General features: G+C 37.6%; 1 protein-coding gene and 1 pseudogene across 2 annotated transcripts in view; one reads left to right on the top strand and one right to left on the bottom strand.

Annotated features, from left to right (window-relative positions):
* The window catches only part of Lrba (LPS responsive beige-like anchor protein), a 571,922-nt gene that overhangs the window by 289,758 nt on the left and 261,793 nt on the right, over positions 1-20,371 (bottom strand). The window lies entirely within an intron of this gene.
* Positions 1-20,371, top strand: part of LOC143273789 (antiviral innate immune response effector IFIT1-like) — a 54,090-nt pseudogene that overhangs the window by 19,379 nt on the left and 14,340 nt on the right.

Below are 20,371 nucleotides of genomic sequence, written 5' to 3'. Positions count from 1 at the left end.
CCCAAACACAGATGACTTACTCACCTGACAGGCTCATCATCTCCTACTGAGACTTCGACATGAATATTTTCTACATATTGCTCAGGCTCTGACAATCCAGGCCAGGCCTCTTCCTCCCCAGGCTAACCCTCGAACACTACACATGAGCCTTGCCACTGTGCGGACACCCAACCCAGTTCAATTTTGCTTCAGCATCAACCACCTGACAAAAACGTCCTCACTGTGTTCAGACTGACATGCTATATCCTGCATCTGTTAAAGCCCCCTCTCTGCCCTTGGTTAACCACCTTGGGCTCCAATACCATAGGCTGAGCCATGCCTCTACATCGTCTTCCTCATCTACCTAGGTGATCACATCCTGCTTATCATATCTTTTGGTGTGGACACCTATATTTCTCAGGCCATCTAATGCATAAGCATGTTTTCTTATGCTATTAACTTTAGACACATCTTTTGCAAACTATTTTTCATTATAACTTTTTTCATTTTTATTCAATGTCTTAGGCTGAATTTTCTTATATAATGCCTGCATTCTTTATCCACCAAACTTTTTAATACTACATGCTATTTTATGATGTTGAAGTTTGAAATGATTTGTAAAAACAATAGGTCATTGTTAACAACATTCTAGTATCTTTGTATTTCCACTTATTCTAAAGTATCAGCTTAACATTTTCTGAAAAAACAAATGCTAGAACTTTGAATAGCGAACACAAACAGCAAATCTGCAGATCAGGTTTGGATTATTAGCATCCTATACTAAACTGAATTTAATATTTACTTTATTAAAACTTCTTATTGCCTCTCATTTTCTTTAATTTCTATTAGTAATGTTTTATAATTTTTATACCAGCATTATGTTTATTTTTTAATACAAAGAATTTTATTGTGTCATTACAGGGAATGTTGCTTTAATAATTTAATTTTATAGTGCTTATTGTTAGAATATGAAAATATAGTTTCAGTTTTGCATAATCTTAAATTCTCTGATCTTGCAACTGAATTTTGTGTCTAGTAACTCATATGTAAAGAATTCTTAGGATTTCCTCACTCAAGATGATATTGTTGGAGCCTTGAGATGCAGCTCAGACAAAAATAGACTGCCTGCCTAGCACGTGTAAGACCCTTGGTATAATCCCCATTACCATAAAAATACTATTTTAAAGCCTGGTGTGACTCACATTTTTATTCTTGTACTTGGAATAGAGCATCACAAGTTTGAGATCATCTCATCTCAAACCAGAAAAAATACTCCCACAAATAAAATGAATTAAAGAAACAAAGAAAAAGAAAAACATAATATCAGCAAATGTCAGTTTTTACTTTCTTCCCCTCTAATTCCTTTTGCCTTAAATTTTTTTATCTTGGTTTTTCTTTTTAACTTGAAAAAAATGTATTTATACCAATGGAGATTTTTTCTCTCTGTGTGTGTGTGTCCACAAGGCTCATACTTAGTGCACTTGGAAGCCAGAGGAGGGTCAGACCCTCAGGGACTGGAGTCACAGACAGTTGTGAGCCACCATATAGGTGCTGGGGATTGAAACAAGGTCCTCTGAAAGAGCACCAGGAGCTCTTAAAAGCAGCTCTCCACCTCCTCCTTGTCTTGGTTTGTATTGTAATGCAAACCCTTTGGTACAGAATGGAACAAAAGCAGTAGTTAAGGACAACTTTGATTTTTCTCAAGCTTAAAGGTTTTTCATAGTTATATTTTGTTGGCTTGAGGAAGAACTCTTCTATTTCTAATTTCTGAATGGTTTTTGTGAAGAGATTTTTGTCAATTGTATTTTTTACTATCAAGATGATCATACAGTTCTCCCTTTTTAAAATTAGCATACTATATTAACTATTTGCTTTAAGACAGGGGTTTCACAATGTCACCTAGATTAGCGCCAACTTGTGAATTTACTGAAGTTTCTGCCTTGGTCTTTTCTAGAATCTGGCACTACACATGTTCATGCCTGTACATCCACTTTTTGCATTAACCACCTTTTTAAATGTCAAACTAACCTTGAATTCCTAACATAAACTCTATTTGCTAATAGTAACATTTAAAATTTGTTTGCATAGTTCATTTTACTAGCTATTTTCTTTTGTGTTCTAACATTTTATTTAAGCTTTTTGCATCCATGTTTATGGGAGACCTCATTCACTTTTTACCAAAGTGCTAGTTTTATGATGATAAACCTGAATGTGATAGTTTTAATTGGCAACTTGACCCAATCTAGAATTACTTGGAAACAGAGTCTCAGTGAAGGGTGTCTAAACTAGGTTGGCCTGTACGAATGTCTGTGAGGGCCTGTCTTAATTATATGAATGGATGTGGGAAGATTCTGTCTAAAAGTAGGATTTGCTTCTTGGACTGTATCAAAGGAGAGAGCTAGCCAGTCGGTGGTGGCATATGCCTTTAACACCAGCACTGAAGAGGCAGATGTGTAACAGAAATCTTAAAAGGTCTTATTAATAAAAACAAACCCGGAGCCAGGCATTGGGGTGAACGCTGAAAGATCAGAGAAACAGAATGAGCCACATCCAACCTCACCTGGCCAACTTCTAAGCCGATCCTGTTTCCTCAGACTGAAAGCCTCCAAGTCCTCATCCGAATGGCTCTCAGCTGAACTGCTGCTAAAAGCTTAAAAAGCCTAAAAAGCCTCTAGTTCCTGGTCCTCATGCCTTATATACCTTTCTGCTTCCTGCCATCACTTCCTGGGATTAAAGACATATGTCTTTCTCAAGCAAGACATAAGGTCTCAAGGGATTAAAGATGTGTCCCCCCATGCCTGGCTATTTCCAGTGTGGCTTTGAACTCACAGATCTGGATGGATCTCTACCTCTGGAATGCTGGGATTAAAGGCATGTGCTACCCTTTTCTGGCCTCTATGTCTAATCTAGTGGCTGTTCTGTTCTCTGAATCTCAGATAAGTTTATTAGGATACACAATATATCAACCACACAGATGCAGACATTTCTCTGTGAGTTCCAGGCTAGACTGGTTTAAAGAGTGAGTTCCAGGACAGGCTCCAAAGCTACACAGAAATCCTGTCTTGAAATGCAGAAAACAAAAACAAACACAAAAAAACCCCAAGGATCAAGCCAGTTGACTACAAAAATGTGTGCTTTCACTCTTTCTACACGTGACTATGGATGTGATGTCACCATCCTTCTCAAGCCCCTTCTGCTGTGGATTCCCTGCAGTAATGGACTGTAACCTGGAACTGAGAGCTAAAATACATCCTTTCTGAACCCTTTCTCCACTAAGTTCTCTTTAGCAAAGTATTTTTATCACCCCGACAGGAAATGAAACTAATAGACTCATGTTCAGAGAGGATATAAGATTACGTAAGGAAGAATTGAGGAGAAAGAGATCTAAATCCAGATATCTAAAATTCTCTCCACCACACCATTGATTCTTAACTAGCTGAGCACTGCTCCCTAGAGAGCACCCTGGGACTGTGCAAAGGAGTTTAGGCAGCCATGATGACCAAGGAATGTTACTAAGATGTATCAGCAGGTCTGAAAACCTTGAACTCAATAATGATCTGCCCACCTCTGCCTCTAGAGTACTGGGATTAAAGGCGTGTACCACCTCACCCAGCCCTTCAGGGTTTTAAATTTCTATTGGGTATCAGTGAAAGCAGTGAATAAGGTTTGACTTTATATGTAAAATATTTTTCTCTTTGTCCTCAAAACTCCAATAACTATATAAATTAAGGCAAGAATGAATGCTAAAAATGCAAGAGAGAGTCCCCACCTATTTATCTACTTCCAGTTTCTGTTACATACAGTCAATCACAATTTAAGAATATTGAATGGGAAATTACTGAAATGAGTTCTTAGGTTATAAATAAATTTCACTGTAGCATATTGAGATACTAGTTCTCTTTCATTGTTGGTGCTATTAATCATCACTGACCCTGACTTATACAAATAAAACTATGAAACATATGTTGGAAGGTGTTCATACTTCATACTAAACAGGTTTCTTGACCATTTTTAAGAAAGTGTCTTTCAATCAATAATAGTTCAGCTATAATACAAGCTTACAGTATATAATAAACTTTATTATAGGTGTGTGTATATACAGAAAAATTACACACAGACTTCAGAACCACCCAGTTTCCGCTGTCTATTGAGAACAAAGGAATGAACCTGAAAACAGCAGAACCAGGTCTGTAGAAATAACTAGCTACTCTGGACATTCATTTTCCTAATATAATCTAAGCATTTTTTGCCAATTTGAAACAGGAGAATAAATTCCCAAGTAAGGACCCATCCTTCTATCAGACCCAACTCTTTTCTTTGCAAAAAGGACAGTAAGTCCTTTCAGTATTTGATTTCAAATGAAACTACAGGAGTTGGATACAGTCATTATTCTCTAATGTGACAAACACTAGAGTCAATTTAAGTAAATTCTCATGGGTTATGAGGTCAAAAATGTAAGACTGCATAATTTATTAGATCAAGCAAATCCCTTTGCAAGCAGAGTTAAATGAAGCATTAGGCTATTACAGACTTTCATGAATAAAGGTTTATATTAGTGTTTATCTAATTATACAATAAACAGAATTTTCTATGTAAACTTTATTTAGAAAGTATTTCTTGACACTGTCATGTTTAAAACTATTGAGTCAAATTTAATTCATAGACTATTATACTAAAATAAATATAATACATTATATTTATTGTGCTGTTTTAAATAAAAAATAAAATTATTTCAGATATTTTGATTAGTGAAATACACTAACAATAAAATACAGAATCTCATGTGCAGATCAAGACCCCAACAAACATTTCAAAATGTTTGTTTTTTACTATATTTACACATAAATTCCTATGCATCTCAAAATTATGATTTATTATGTAGTATTATGTGGTTTGGCTTGGTATTTCTATATTTTTTAAATTTTTTTATTTTATAATTTAATTTGATTTTACATATCAGCCACAGATTCCCCTGTCCTCCTCCCCACCCCCCACCCAGCTACCCCTGCCTTCCCTCCAGTCCACCCCCCATTCCCATCTTCTCCATGGCAAAGACTCCCCTGGGGATTCAGTTCAACCTGGTGGATTCAGTCCAGGCAGGTCCAGTCCCCTCCTCCCAGGCTGAGCCAAGTGTCCCTGCATAAGCCCCAGGTTCCAAACAGCCAGATCATGCACTAAGGACAGGTCCCGGTCCCAATGCCTAGGTGCCTCCCAAACAGTTCAAACTAATCAACTGTCTCACTTATCCAGAGGGCCTGATCCAGTTGGGGGCTCCTCAGCTATTGGTTCATAGTTCATGTGTTTCCATTTGTTTGTCTATTTGCCCTGTGCTTTTTCTAATCTTGGTCTTAACAATTCTCGCTCATACAATCCCTCCTCTTTCTCGCCAATTGGACTCCTGGAGCTCCACCTGGGGTCTGGCCATGGATCTCTGCATCTGGTTCCCTCAGTTATTGGATGAGATTTCTAGCATGACAGTTAGGGTGTTTGGCCATTGTATCACCAGAGTAGGTCAGTTCGGGCTTTCTCTCCACCATTGCCAGTAGTCTATTGTGGAGGTATCTTTGTGGATTTCTTGGGACCTCTCTAGCGGTATTTCTATATATTATTGTCTCATAAAAAATAACTACATAGTTAGGAAAGATAAATGTAAACTAGAAGGCCATCAATGAACAACAGGAAAAGAAAAGTGTCAATAATGTGTTTATAAAAGAAACCAGTAATTTACATTTCCATAAATTAACATTATACTTAAGATACTATACAGTACATTTCCTAAGTTAAAACTCAGAAAGAATGTGACTGGGTAAAAGGGTAGGTGAAATACACAGCCATATACACAAGACAAAAATCACTGAAAAAAAATCAATTCCCTTTAGTTTACCATTTTATCTTACATATAAATGCCAAAAAAAAAAAGATATTATTTGAGTTGAATTCAATGAAACAAGGAATACAGACCTCAAACATCAGTGGGGTTTTGTTTGTTTGTTTTAAGGCTGGCCAGGTGCTAAGCAGTAAAGGTGCTTACTGCTAGGTCTGATGACCTGAGTTTGATTCCTGGGACTCACATAGAAGAAAATGAGTAATGACTCCCACAGATATATACTGCCATGTGTACACCCACACATAGATACACACACAGAATATAATAAATATATGGTCAGAACAAAGTGATGCAGTATTAATCTGGGGTCCTATTATTCAGACTTTCATACAGTTCAAATACTTAAGCTAGGTATAGTGGCACCTGCCCATAAGCCTGGAACTCAGGAGGATGAGACAGAAGCACCATCACTTGGGAGCTAGTCTGGGTTACATGAGAGACCTTGTCTAAATCTTTTTTTTTTTTAAGGAGTTTGGGTGCAATATAGAATGTTATATGACAATGTCAAGGGGTAAAATGGTACTGAGGAGATGAGGATACTAACAGAGAAGCTAATATATGGTGCTTGTTTTTTCTACAGCTTGAGTTCATACTGTTTATTTAATTATCTAATTTTTAAAGGCAAAAGAAAGATATTAACATGCAAAAATAAAGTTTTATTAGGATGTGGTGGTATTGTGTTCCCCAAAATATTGTGTACTCTAATAAATTTATCTGGGGTCAGAGAACAGACAGCCACTAGATACAAAGGCTAGAAAATGGTGGCACTCACACCTTTAATCCTAGCATTCCAGAGATAGAAATCCCTCTGGATCTCTGTGAGTTCAAGGCCACATTGGAAATAGCCAAGCATGGTGACACGCCTTTAATCCCAGAAAGCCAGCCTTTAATCCCAGGGAGTGGTGGTAGAAAGCAGAAAGATATATAAGGCATGAGGACCAGAAACTAGAAGATTTTGGCTGGTTAAGCATTCAGGCTTTTGAGCAGTAATTCAGCTGAGACCCATTCCGGATGAGGACTCAGAGGCCTCCAGTCTGAGGAGACAAGACAAGCTGAGGATCTGGCGAGGTGAGATAGCTGTGGCTTGTTCTGTCTCTCTGATCTACCAGCATGGACCCCAATAACTCGCCTCGGGTTTGATTTTATTAATAAGAACTTTTAAGATTCATGCAACATTAGGACACCAGTTGTCCACAGCAATAGCCGTCTTGTCTGCTCACTTTCCCAGTGACGGAACCACAGCAGTGTTCGGGGGCCTCCCACAGTACCATGTTGCCTTCTCTCGTGTTTGTAGCCAGTTTGCACTCATCAAGTCAAAATAAGAAAAGGTTGCACAAAAACAGAAAAAAGAAGCATTTTTTTTTTCAGCAAAGCATAGATTATTTCATTTTAGAATTAAACTGATTTATTTTCTCTGTTACTGTTAGGTTTTGTTCAATCAGTGGGAGGAAACCTGGTATCTTGCATCTGTTAGGCAGGCTCTCAATCAGCAACCTATACATCTCAAAGTTGAGAATGTTGTTTACTATGCAATTATACTAGTTGGAATACAAAGAACACAATACACATAAACACTGGCAGACAAAGCATCACTATAATATCACTAGACAAAAGGAAGATATAGAAAACTGGACTATTTAGAACAAATTATCAGGACTAGGGACAGTTTACTTACAGCCCAGTAAACAAGTATGAGGCCCTAGTTTCAATTCTCAGTGTTAGAGAAATAAAAAAGAATCAAAACCTTACTTCACCAGAATTTCTTTAAAAAAATGAAAATAAAGCTTCAATTAAAGTAAATTTCTAAATTGAAGATGTATTAGCCAAGCATGAAAAGTCATTACAGAAGATAAATTAATTAAACTGAGTAAAGAGCCAAAGAATTGTGTTCGGAGAAAATTACCACCCTTCTGTGAGACCAACTGCTCAAGGGGTAAGAACACAGGGAAGAGCAGCAGTGGACAATGTAACACCAAGGCGATTCAGTTCTGAGGCTTCTCTTGGCTTTTGATGAGTTCGCAGATGTTTGCTTCTTCTTCTCCAGGTGGTTGGTTATGTATAGATTAATGGTAAGTTTGAGGTTAATGAAAAATAAGTTTTTCTGAATATATTACATTTTTAAATCTTTAAAAAAGAACAGTAATTTTCAAGGGTAATGGCAAGTAACTAAAGGACCTTCTCCTGCCATACAGTCTCTATTCGTGAGAGCTGAGTTTATGTGCTGAGAGAGCGAATCAGGGTAAGGCTTCATGTACGACTCTGCACTTCTCACATCTTCAAATCTCTTGAAATAAGCCTTTCCTCTTACTCTAGTTATTGGCTACGTTCTCATTCCCTGATGTTAAAATATGGCCATCTGCTTCTCAAACAGTTTTAAAATAAACAAAACTCTTCTTGGTGACCAAATCTTAGGGCCTTTCCCTAGCTAATTCTGCTTCTGATCATTTCCTAGCACTGGGCACCACCCCTTCCTAACAACATCACCTCTTCTACCACAGTCCTAATTCAGAATTTGTTCTCTCCTGAACACTGAAACACCACGTGTCCACTTTCTAGCAGCTTCTATCAACATTTACCCATGCAACAGAAGACAATGAGATCACCTTACTGAAACATAGTTCTTAAATCATTTATGGTTCCACACTTTAAAAAATGCTGACACAGCAAGGTCATGTCTCTTAGACCCCACTTTTAAGATCCTTGACAATCAGGGTCTAGCATATCACTCCAACCTTATTTCCAGCAATCTGCTTTCCCTCCCATACATTCCAGAAAAATTGGCTGAATGTTCATTCTTCATGCTCTTCTGCCTCCTGGTAGACTCCTTAACTTACTAATGCCTTCCCACTGTATGATCATGTACTCAGCCAGTCTTCATCCTTAAGACTAACCTATATAAAGGTTTTACTGATACCTCAATTTTAAGTAATTGGTCACCCTTGCTGAATTTAGAAGCAACTTCTCTGTATTGTGTGAATTTTACATTTAAGAGTACATTATATATTAGTCATACATATTAAAGAATATCTAAATACAATAAAACTAAACCAAAAATTATTTGTAAGTACACTCATTAAAAATAAACAGCTCTAGTAGGCAAAGGGATATAATAAAGTGTATAAACTGCACAGACTCACACATGGTACGACTTTTCCAAAAAAGGTCAAATCAGCTGACAAACAACAAGGTATTGAATCAAAATTAATGAGATTCAATACAAAACAGAATTTACTTTACAAAGACTAAAATTACCAGCTACGATTCTGAGTACTACTTACCACAATGTACTACATTACAGCAAAAGACCAAGAAAAATACTCTACCATATTTATAATAAATAAAACTAATCAATGGTATAATCCTTCCATAAGAATCATTGGAACTCTGTGAGAAAGCTAAAGAGAAAACATCATATCTATTATTACTGTGACTAAATGGGATTAACTAATCCTCATGGGACAAAGTTATGAATTAAGTGATGCTCGCAACACTAAGAAAATTTGTGGGGACTGAATGCAAATAGCTCTCTAATTATCTACAGCCTATTAACAAGCAATCCTTATTACTTGCAATTAAAATCCTCTTAAATTTTATGGTAAAAGTTCATTGAAACGTTGAAAATTATATGCTAATTACTGTACTGTAAAGCACATGTTTAGTGTATACTTTTACTATGGGCTCAATAAATAAAAAATATCAAATCTTAGGTGATATACTGACTAAATATTTTACTTAATGGAAAACATATGTGGTATAAAGTGCCATGGGATCGAGCTATAATTTCCCAGCAATGTAAGACTGGAATATCCCAGGAACTAAAGATTCTAAACACCCATAGATGTAATTTTTTACTGTGTAACTAGAAGCTCCTTGGAAACCTAAATTAGGTTTTTCTTAATCATGCTGCTACAATAGCATCAATGAAAAATCCAGCAATCAATAAATATTTGTGAAATAAGTAAATAAATGACTTTCCTACTGGCAGATTTCATTAGGGAAAACACTATGATGTAAAGTGAGAGTCAACACATACAAATAGTATGAAATAATGCAGCATCCATGAGTGGTTCTTTTCTTTCAATTGAGATTCCCTTTACTACCTGTCTGCAAATTTTCATTCTTATCTATGTTAGGGAGAAATCCCTTAATACATCAAATAGGCTAAGCAGCATTCAACCGCCCTAATATGTTCATATTTCATCTACCTGTCTTTCTTTGTCTCTGTCTCTTTCCTCTTTCTTCCTCCCCCACTCATGAACATAGATGAACACACACAGGTACCTATATTCAATTGGGATCCAAACAAGATCCATATAATATACCTGCTGAAAATTTTCTCCTTTTTCCTCTATTCCACAGTATTCCCTCTTATTTTTCCTTTGATTTTCTATAAAAAAAACATTCCATTTTTATCATGCAAATTTTCCACTTTCAGTATTCTACAAATCATACTCTTGCAGTGTCCCTTTCCAATACAGCCAAAACATTGTTGCTTCAACATGTAATGAACATAAAAACATTAATGAAATATTTTGCAGTCTTTTTTTCTTCTTCATTTTTATCACCATTGGGATTTCATCTCAAATCATAAGGGTGTTGCATGCTGTTAACCCATCTCAATATATGGCAATCACATGTCAAATATTCAGCAGTCAGATATAATTACCATACAAGACTGCACAGATACTGACAGTTGATCAAACTGAATCTAAATAGGTAATGTCTGTGGTGATATAGTGTGTGCCCCAATATATTGTGTACCCTAATAAATTTATCTGGAGATCAGAGGACAGAGCCAGCCACTAGATTAGACATAGAGGTCAGGCAGCAGTGGTACACACCCTTAATCCCATCACTTGGAAGGCAGAGATCCCTCTGGATTTCTGTGAGTTCAAGGCTACACTGGGAACAGAGTCAGGCAATGGTGGCACACGACTTTAATCCCAGCACTTCAGATCTCAGGCCTTTGCTTGGAAAGTGCACAGGCCTTTAATCCCAGAAAGTGATATGGCTGGGTGGAGAAGAGTATATAAGGTGTGAGGAGACAGGAACTAAGCAGCAGTTCAACTGAGACCCTCAGAGGTGAGGACTCAAAGGCTTTCAGTCTAAGGATTCTTGGAAACAGGATCAACTGAGGAGTTGGCGAGGTGAGTTGGCTGTGGCTTGCTCTGTTTCTCTGATCTTTCAGCTTTCACCCCAATATCTAGATCCAGGTTTTTTATAATAAGACCTTTTAAGATTCGTGTTACAAATGTCTACATGTTTCTCTTTTTGTGCATATTGGTCAGTGGATGAAGTACTGCTAGACTAATCCTCAATTTCTTACCTATCGGCTTAACTAGTTCTGACAATCATGCACAGTTTTCATTCTCACTGTTCTAATTCTATTCTTTTACTACACCTAGTAGCTACAATTCTTCAATTACAAAGAACTTTGCCTCAGGTTTTTATGATTAAATTCATTATGAATTTGAACATAATTTACATTGTTTCAATCTACTACAGTTACTCTTAGAGTTTGCCTTATCCTACCTGGGGCCAGTAGAAGCCTCTTTACTTTAGATCCTCAAACCCCCTTTCCCTGATCCCAGGATATTCTTCATTTAGGGGGTAAGAGGAAACAGTGTTAGAGGCAAATGAGCCCAAGGACTCACACATGCCAGCAAGCACTAGGCAAGCACTCTCCCACTAAGCCAGCCATATCCCAGCCCTCTACCACTGAGCTATAGGATTTTTACATAGCACTAAGCTTTCAGGTCTAACTGGTTAATCAAAGCTAACCTTGCCTAATCCAGGAATCACACAAAGGGAAGCAGGCTAGTGATCACTTTCAAAGTAATGGATAAAGATACTCCCTTTCTCATATCAAAGGTACATGAGGATATTGAAGAGACTTCTGCAATTACAAGGAACATTGTGATGACTGGCCCAAGCCAAATATCTTTGCATAATATTTGCAACCGAATCTTTAAAACAGCCTTCTAGAACTGGAGCAGCTAGGTAAAAAAGGAAATGCGTGTGTGATTTTGGCAGACCTCACTAAGTTGCTGTCCACACAACTCCACCCTGCCTCTTGCAATGTGTGCCTTCCTTCTTCACAAGGACAGACACTCAACAGGAATGACTCAGAAACTCCCACCTTAACCTGGGAGTTTAATGTCAAGACACACAACTGATCAGAATTACTTTGGTATTTTAATACTACTGTCAAAAGCAATGTTACCTACCTGTTCCACTCAAGACAGAACCAATTAGCAAAGCTAATGACAAACTCATTTGGATCATTTTTCTCTAGTGGTGAGGTTTTCATATAATTTAAATTCTATTCAATAAAAATCTCAGCATTTCAATAGTTTCCAAATAGTTTTTTTTTGTTGTTGTTGTTTGGTTTGGTTTTTGTTTTGTTTTGCTACACGACTAAGTCTAGTTCAATAGTAGAATACTTGCCTGGTATGTGCAGGACCTTACTTGGTTGAATCCCTAGGTGGAGCAGGGGGAGAAACCCACAAAGAAATTGATTCTTTCCAAAGGTTCCAAATTGACTTCTTACCAAATATCACCCCTCAAACTTCTAACTTGCATTCTCTCCATTTTCCAAACCTGAACTAGTTTATAGAATGCTCATATTGAAGAGATGAAATTAGAGGATAAGGTGAAGCTAATAAGATTCTGAGAAATTGCTTTTAACGTCTGTGTGTAAATCTTCTGTCTCTATTGTCAGCATCTGCCATTTGCAGTCTATATTACCAATTGTAAGTATAGCTACTGTTGCTGCTAAGATCCACTGCTTCTCCAATTTCTTGTTTGTTTGGCTTTCTTTCTTTCTTCCTGTTTTTCTTTCTCTCTGGTACTGCTTTTATTGTAATTGTTTCTAATTTTTTTCAGACTAAATATTACAAAGCAAGACAGTAAAAACAGCCCGACTCCTGCCTAGCAGATACTTTCATAAGGCCTTAAAAATGTCTTCCTTGCTGCCAAACCACTATTCAGAATAACAGCATAATAAACACCTAACACCTACCAGCCTGAGAATCAGGCAGACTAGGATCAGTCCTCCATTTCTAATTCCCCAGTTTAATCTTTTGTCTTGTAGCAGACCACCTACTGGGGCCTCTCTTTCCTCTCTGCCCCATTCCCAGGGGACTCCTCAGGACTACTTTCTCATCCTTCCTCCCTCAACCCATCCTTTTTGTGTCAGCCACCAATACCGAGGTGCATCTGTTATTTATCGGTCGTATTTACCACTGTAAGAGGTTTTCTTAAGGAAGAGAAAGAGTGGAGGTGGGTAGGCCAACCAAAAAGAAAGGCGTGGGGGTGGAGGTGAGGAGGAGGTGCCTGCGGTCTTTGCTGAGAGGGAGATAGAGAGGGAAGGGAAGCAGGGGCAGGCAGAGCCTCCTTTTACAGGTCCCTCCTTGCATGTTTATATGGGCTTAGGTGGCTATGCCATGCATGCGCATAGCTGACATGATCACACTGCATGCAGATTGCTTGACCACACTAAACCTGCTATATGGCCCCTGCTGTAGGGTGTGACTCCTTCCTGACATTCTTAAAATACAACAACATCTCTACCAGGGAACCCACTATCCCAAAGGCTTGGGAATCAGATAGGCATTTTCCACTCTCCTTCCTTCTTTATTTCCAATTCCCCAATCTCATCCCCAACTCTGTATCAGATCACCCGCAGGGACATCTCCTCCCTCTCTGTCTCCTTTCCCTGGGAACTCCAGAGTCTCTAGATAGACTCAGCTTTTACCCCTCCACTGTACCCTCTTCTAGCCCCTCCCCATTATTTCATGCTAGCTCCCAATACCTAGAACCATGTTCTACTAGGAACCCCAGGGACCACATCTGGCAGGGACTAAAAAAGGATTCCCTACCAGGCAACCCATGCTCACAGCACTCTTCCAAGATCCAGAGAGGGCAAGCAGAAACCACAGAATGAAACACTCACCCAACAAAGACAGGACCAGGTATCAATACCTAGAATTACAATCATTCAAATCCTAAATACCAGCTTTAAAACACAACCAATAACAGCAATTCAACAAAGCTGAAGCACAAGACAAGGACTTCAAAACAGCTGTTATGAATATGTTCAAGGACTTAAAAAGCACATGAATGAATCCATTAAGGAAATCTATGAAAACATAAACAAACAGGAATGAAATGAAGAAAACATTTTAAGACATGAAAGGGGAAAGAGAATCACTAAAGAAAACCTAAACTGAGGTAAAACTGAAAAAAAAAAAATTAAGGAATTCAATTAGAAACCTCAGAGGTAAGCCTCACTAATACAAGAGAAGAGAGAATCTCAGGCATTAAAGACAAGATAGAGGAAATGGGTGACTCAGTTAAAGAAAATGTTAAATCTAAAAAATAAAATTAAAAAAAAAAAAAAGCCAGGCACAAACATACAGGGAATCTGGGACACTATGAAAAGACCAAATCAAAGAATAACAGAAATAAAGAAAGGATAAGAAACCCAAGTCAAAGTACAGAAAATATTTTCAACATAATCATAGAGGAAAATTTCCCTAACCTAAAGAAGGAAGGGCTTATCAAGGTTTAAGAAGCACACAGAACACCATATAGACTGAACCAGAAAAGAAAACCCCCACAAGACATTATAATCAAAACACTGAATGTACATAACAAAGAAAGAATGTTAAAAGCTGAAAGGGGGAAAGACCAAGTAACATAGAAAGGTAGGCCCATTAAAATAACACCGGACTTCTTAATGGAGAAGATGAGCCTGGACTGATGTTCTACACACTGTAAAAGACCAGAGACATCGGGCCAGACTACTATATCCAGACAAACTCTCAGCCACCTAGATGGAGAAAGAAAAACATTCCACATTAAACCAAATTTAAGCAGTATCTATCCACAAACCCACATCTACAGAAGATCCTAAAAGGAAATCTGCAACCTGAAGAGATTAACCACACCCAAGAAAACACGAGGAAGAAACAATCCCAGACCAGCAAATTAAGAGAAAAAAAAAAAAAGTGACACCTCAACAACAAAATAACAGGAATTAACAAACAGGATTCACTTATAACTCTCAACATCAATGCTCTCAATTCCCCAATAAAAATACTGGATTAGAAAACAGGATTCATCCTTCCACTGCATCCAAGAAACATACTTTAATATCAAAGATAAAAATCGCATCAGGATAAAAGATGGAAAAATATATTCCAAGTAAATGGTCCCAAGAAACAAGCCAATGTAACCATTTGGATATATGACAAAATAGACTTCAAACCAAAACTAATCAGAAGAAATAAGGGGAACAAACTACATACTCATCAAAGGCAAAATCTCCACCAAGGGGACATTGAAATTCTACACATCTATGCACCAAACAAATGGGCACCTAAGTTCATAAAAGAAACACCACTACAACTTAAATCAGATACTGAACCTCACACAGTGATAGTGGAGACTTCAATACCCCATTCCTGCCAACAGAAAGGTCATCCAGACCAAAAAAGAAAAAGAAACAGAAATGCTGAGCTAAATGATGTCATACACTAAATGCACCTAACAGTGACAAAACATTTCACCCAAACACAAAAGAATACACCTTCTCAGAAGCACTTAAATCCTTCTCCAAAATTAACCACAAACTTGGACACAAAGCAGGACTCAACTGATACAAGAAAACTGAAGTAACAGCCTGCATTCTATCATGGATTAAAGTTGGATATCAACAACAACAAAAAGCTTATAAACCCACAGAAACTAAACAACTCACTACTGGATGAAAAATGGAACAAGACATAAATTAAGAAATCAAAAACTTTTTATAATTGAATGAAAATGAAAACACAACATACCCAAATTAGAGGATACAATGAAGTCAGTTCTAAGAGAAAAGTTCACAGTACTAAGTGCCTACATGAGAAAAACTAAAAAGATCTCATATTAGCAATTTAACAGCAAACCAAAAGTTATAGGATAAAAAGAAGAAATAACACCCAAAAGGACTAAACAGCAAGAAATAATCAAACTCAGGGCTGAAATCAACAAAATAGAAATAGACAAAAAATACAAAGAATCAATGAAACGAAGATTTGGTTCATTGAGAAAATCAGTAAGATTGACAAACCCTTAGCCATATTAACTAAAATGAGGATAGAGAAGAACCATATTAACAAAATAGAGGCAAAAAGGGGGACATAACAAGAAAATCCAGAGAATCAGACAGATACACTTTAAAAAACCTCTACTCCTCTAAATTGAAAATTTTCTCAAAATATACCACTTACCAAAGTTAAAGCAAGATCAGATAAGCAAATTAGACCTATAACTCCTAGTGAAATAGGAAGAGTAATTAAGTCACCCCCACACACATACACACACACACACACACACACACACACACACACACACACACACAAAATGGCCAGGGCAAGATGGATTCAGCATAGAATTCTACCAGACTTTCAAAGAAGTATGAACACCAATACTTCTCAAATTATTCCACAAAATAGAAACAATAAAGAACACTGCCCAATTCTTTTCACAAAGTCACAATTACCAAGACACTGAAACCTCATAAAGACCCATTAAAGAGAATTGAGAACCAATTTCCCTCATAAGCAAAAATTTTGAATAAAACACTTATAAACTTAATATAAGAACACATCAAAAAGAACATCTACCATGACCAAGTAGGCTTCATAACAGAGGTACATGACCACAGCCAACATCAACTGAGACAGAGAGAAATTAAAAACATTTCCACAAAAATATGGAATAAGGTAATGTTGTCCACTCTCTCTATACCTATTCCATGAGGTTTCCATGGGGGTCACTTTGGCCCCACAGAAACCACCAAACAACCTAGGTTACTGCCAAGGCTATTCGTTGCTCTCCACAAACTGACCGGAAGCTCTATTGCAGAAGACAACACCTACACAACTCATTGAACATGGAGAAGTAGAATTGGTGCCTACCTAGAGCCGTCACACCTATTGAGTGTAGTGCTCATGGTACTGCACACTACCAAAGGGGAAAGATAAACACCATCTGAGCTACAAACTATACTATCTACAAGGTGAACTCCTGATACAGATATACAGGATATAGATATGATAGGATAACAGGGTAGAGTATTGAATCTACTTTTTTTTTTTTTTTTTTTTTTTTTTTTTTTTTTTTTTTTTTTTTTGGTTTTTTCGAGACAGGGTTTCTCTGTGTAGCTTTGCGCCTTTCCTGAGACTCACTTGGTAGCCCAGGCTGGCCTCGAACTCACAGAGATCCGCCTGCCTCTGCCTCCCGAGTGCTGGGATTAAAGGCGTGCGCCACCACGCCCGGCTTTGAATCTACTTTTAAAGAGCAACAACTTATTTAAAATATTTTACATTGCTATGGATTTTATTTTATTGATACAGATTTAAAGTTAATTTTGTTATACTGTATGTATATTTCCACTCTTTTTTAAGGTTTTATGTTTGTGCAGCCCATTTGAAATTGTAATGGATAATTAAGAAATACAGATTAATAATTAGTCTCCATGAAAATCAAACTTATAGTCATGTTAGTTAAGTTTTCTAGATATACACAGATATAATTCAATTAGATAGGTAATCTTCAAATACTTCAAAGGCCTACAGAATATGACATTTAAAATGTTTTAAAAAGTCTTAGACTTTTCTGGACAATGAGACACATCTGCTCCTGGCAGCACCAATTATATCAAGGAAGATGATGGGCACCAAAGACACTCCATATGGAGTTTATTTTCTTCATGGCAAAAGTTAGCCATTTGGGCAAGAAACTGTTCTTGCCTGGACTGCTTGACAAAATGTTGTATAAACTAGACATGCAGGACCCATAGGAAGGTGACCACTGAACTTTGCAAGGCAAGATGATCCTTCAGGTTCCCGCTTCACAGAATAAACTGCCAGACATTCTACAGGACACAGAGAAAAATGACTGAGAGACTCTAGACCAATGGGCTGAACATGGATGCCCCAATGGTGCAGAGGAACTTTGGATGACTGTCCAAGCAGGCAGCTGTCTCTGTCATTTCCAGAAATTTAGAAATGCTTACAATGAATTTCCTGTTTACTTAGGTAATGTTATATCCTTCCGGGGTTTTATGTAGTTGAAGACTAAATAGTTATAATTTTCCTTGGTTATGATAAAAGAAAGGGTAGATATGAAACCTTACACTCACAAATATAGGATAAACAGAATATTTTCTTTGAATTTGCAAAATACAAAGAGACTAGATATTGTAACTGTACTTCTTGCTTGATATATGTAATTTTACCAGGTTAAAGTTAAAACCTTCCTTTTGTTTAGACAGAAAAGGGGAGGTGATGGGGGAATGTCTTTCTGTATGCTGTGAAACTATGTTGCTCTGACTGGTTGATAAATAAAGCCATTTGGCCTATGGCAAGGCAGCTTTGAGGCAGGTGGAAAATCCAAACAGACAGGAAGAGAAAGGAAAAGCCAAAGAGATACCAGCCAGCTGCCCAAAGAGTAACATGTAATGGGATGCAGATAAAGCCACGGAACACGTGGCAAAACAAAGACTAATAGAAATGGGTTAATTTAAGATATAAGAGCTATCTAGCAAGAGGACTGTCATAGACTATACAGTTTGTAAATAATATAAGCCACTGTGTGTTTATTTAGGTCTGAGCAGCTTTGGAACTGGGTAGGACACAGGAAAACTTATTACTACAACCTCCCTTTCAGATTATGTTGGTGCAATATTTGCACAAAGCTTCTGGGAGTAACTAACCACTAACTGATTGGATTTAAGGTCCACTCTATTAGGTAGAACCCAACCATGATATTGCTTAAGTGGCCAAGAACATGAGTCATGATAGCCCAGAAACCTAGTGGAAAACCAAAACCACTATTCTGCTTAAAGGATGTAGCAATAAAATGACTTCTAACAACATTTGGCTGTACTCATAGATCAGTGTCTTGCTCACCCATCATCAGAGAAGTTTCTTGCTGGCAATAGTCAGGAACAAATACAGAGACCGACAGCTGGACAATGGGCAGAAAATGAGAGACCTTAGAACACTCAGTCCTAAATGGGATGTCTCCATCAAATCTCTGAAGAAGAGGATGTGGAAAGATTATAAGAGTCAAGCGTGGATGAAGGACACCAAAGAAAAAGGCCTTCTCAATACAGCATGACCAACACACATAGAAACTCAGAAACTGAGGGAGCATGCACAGGGCCTGCACAGGTCTGCACCAGATGGAGTCCCAGTGCTGAGAATAAAAGTGGACACAAACTATCATCCTTAACCCAGATGCTGTCACCAATTGATAACTCTTTGCAAATAAAAATTTAGTTTTGTTCAATGCAGTCTCACTAGGTAGAAACCACTCTCAGGGTCAGACCCATCCCCAGCAGTAGGTGGCCATCACAAAATGAACTCAACAGCATTTGTGGAGGTTCTGTTTCTTTTTTTCCTTTCTTATCTTACAGGTCTTTTGTGGATATATTATGGTTTTCAGTTTTGTGTTTAGGGAATTTCTGTGTGTGCGAACATGTGTGTCTGGATACAAACATGTTTCTTGTTCTTTGTCTTTTTCTTTAGTTTGTTGTAGCTAGAGTTTTCCTGCCTTGCCCACAGTCAGGACAGATCTTTGTCACCTGCCAGTCCCACAGACGCTCAGACCCAACCAAGTAAACACAGAGACTTATATTATTTACAAACTGTATGGCTGTGGCAGGCCTCTTGCTAACTGTTCTTATAGCTTAAATTAATCCATTTCCATAAATCTATACCTTGCCACATGGCTCATGGCTTACCGGCATCTTCACATGCTGCTTGTCCTGGCGGCGGCTGGCAGTGACTCCTTCTGCCTTCCTGTTCTTTGTTTTCTACTCTCTGTTAGTCCCGCCTATACTTCCTGCCTAGCCATGGGCCAATCAGTGTTTTATTTATTGACCAATCAGAGCAACACATTTGCCATACAGAACATCCAACAACAGTTTGTTTGTTTATTTTGACTTATTTCAGTATGTTTGTTTTATTTTACCTTTTTTTACTTATTATTTTTTAGATGTCTGTTTGCTAATGAAAGAGAGAAAGAAAATGTGGGTTTGGGAGGAAGGGGAGGTAGAGAGGATCTGGGAGAGAAGAAACTAATTAGACTGAAAAAATAAAATAAAATTCAGCCAGGGACATAGTAGGCAAGTTCTCTACTTCAATAAATACTATTAACAAGCAAGAAAATAATTTTAAGGATCAATTAAACATATGAAGTAAGTGCTATGAATAAGATACTATGGAAAAAAAAATACAATGTTGTGTCACTTATCAGGAATTCTATTCCGATAACATCCCCTTATTTCAACTAAACAACTTTCATTGACAGTATTAATTCCTTTTTTTTTCATTCATAAACAGTTTTAGCTTCATAAGAGGCACCTGTGCCCGATACCACTAGTGGGGCTATGGAGTTATTGACAGAAAGGTCCTACGTCCTGGGAAGAACCTATTAGTATTCTTCTGA

The sequence above is a fragment of the Peromyscus maniculatus genome, chromosome 6 (genome assembly GCF_049852395.1).
Source record: "Peromyscus maniculatus bairdii isolate BWxNUB_F1_BW_parent chromosome 6, HU_Pman_BW_mat_3.1, whole genome shotgun sequence".
Taxonomy (NCBI): Eukaryota; Metazoa; Chordata; class Mammalia; order Rodentia; family Cricetidae; genus Peromyscus; species Peromyscus maniculatus.
This window is presented reverse-complemented; position numbering and strand designations above follow the sequence as displayed.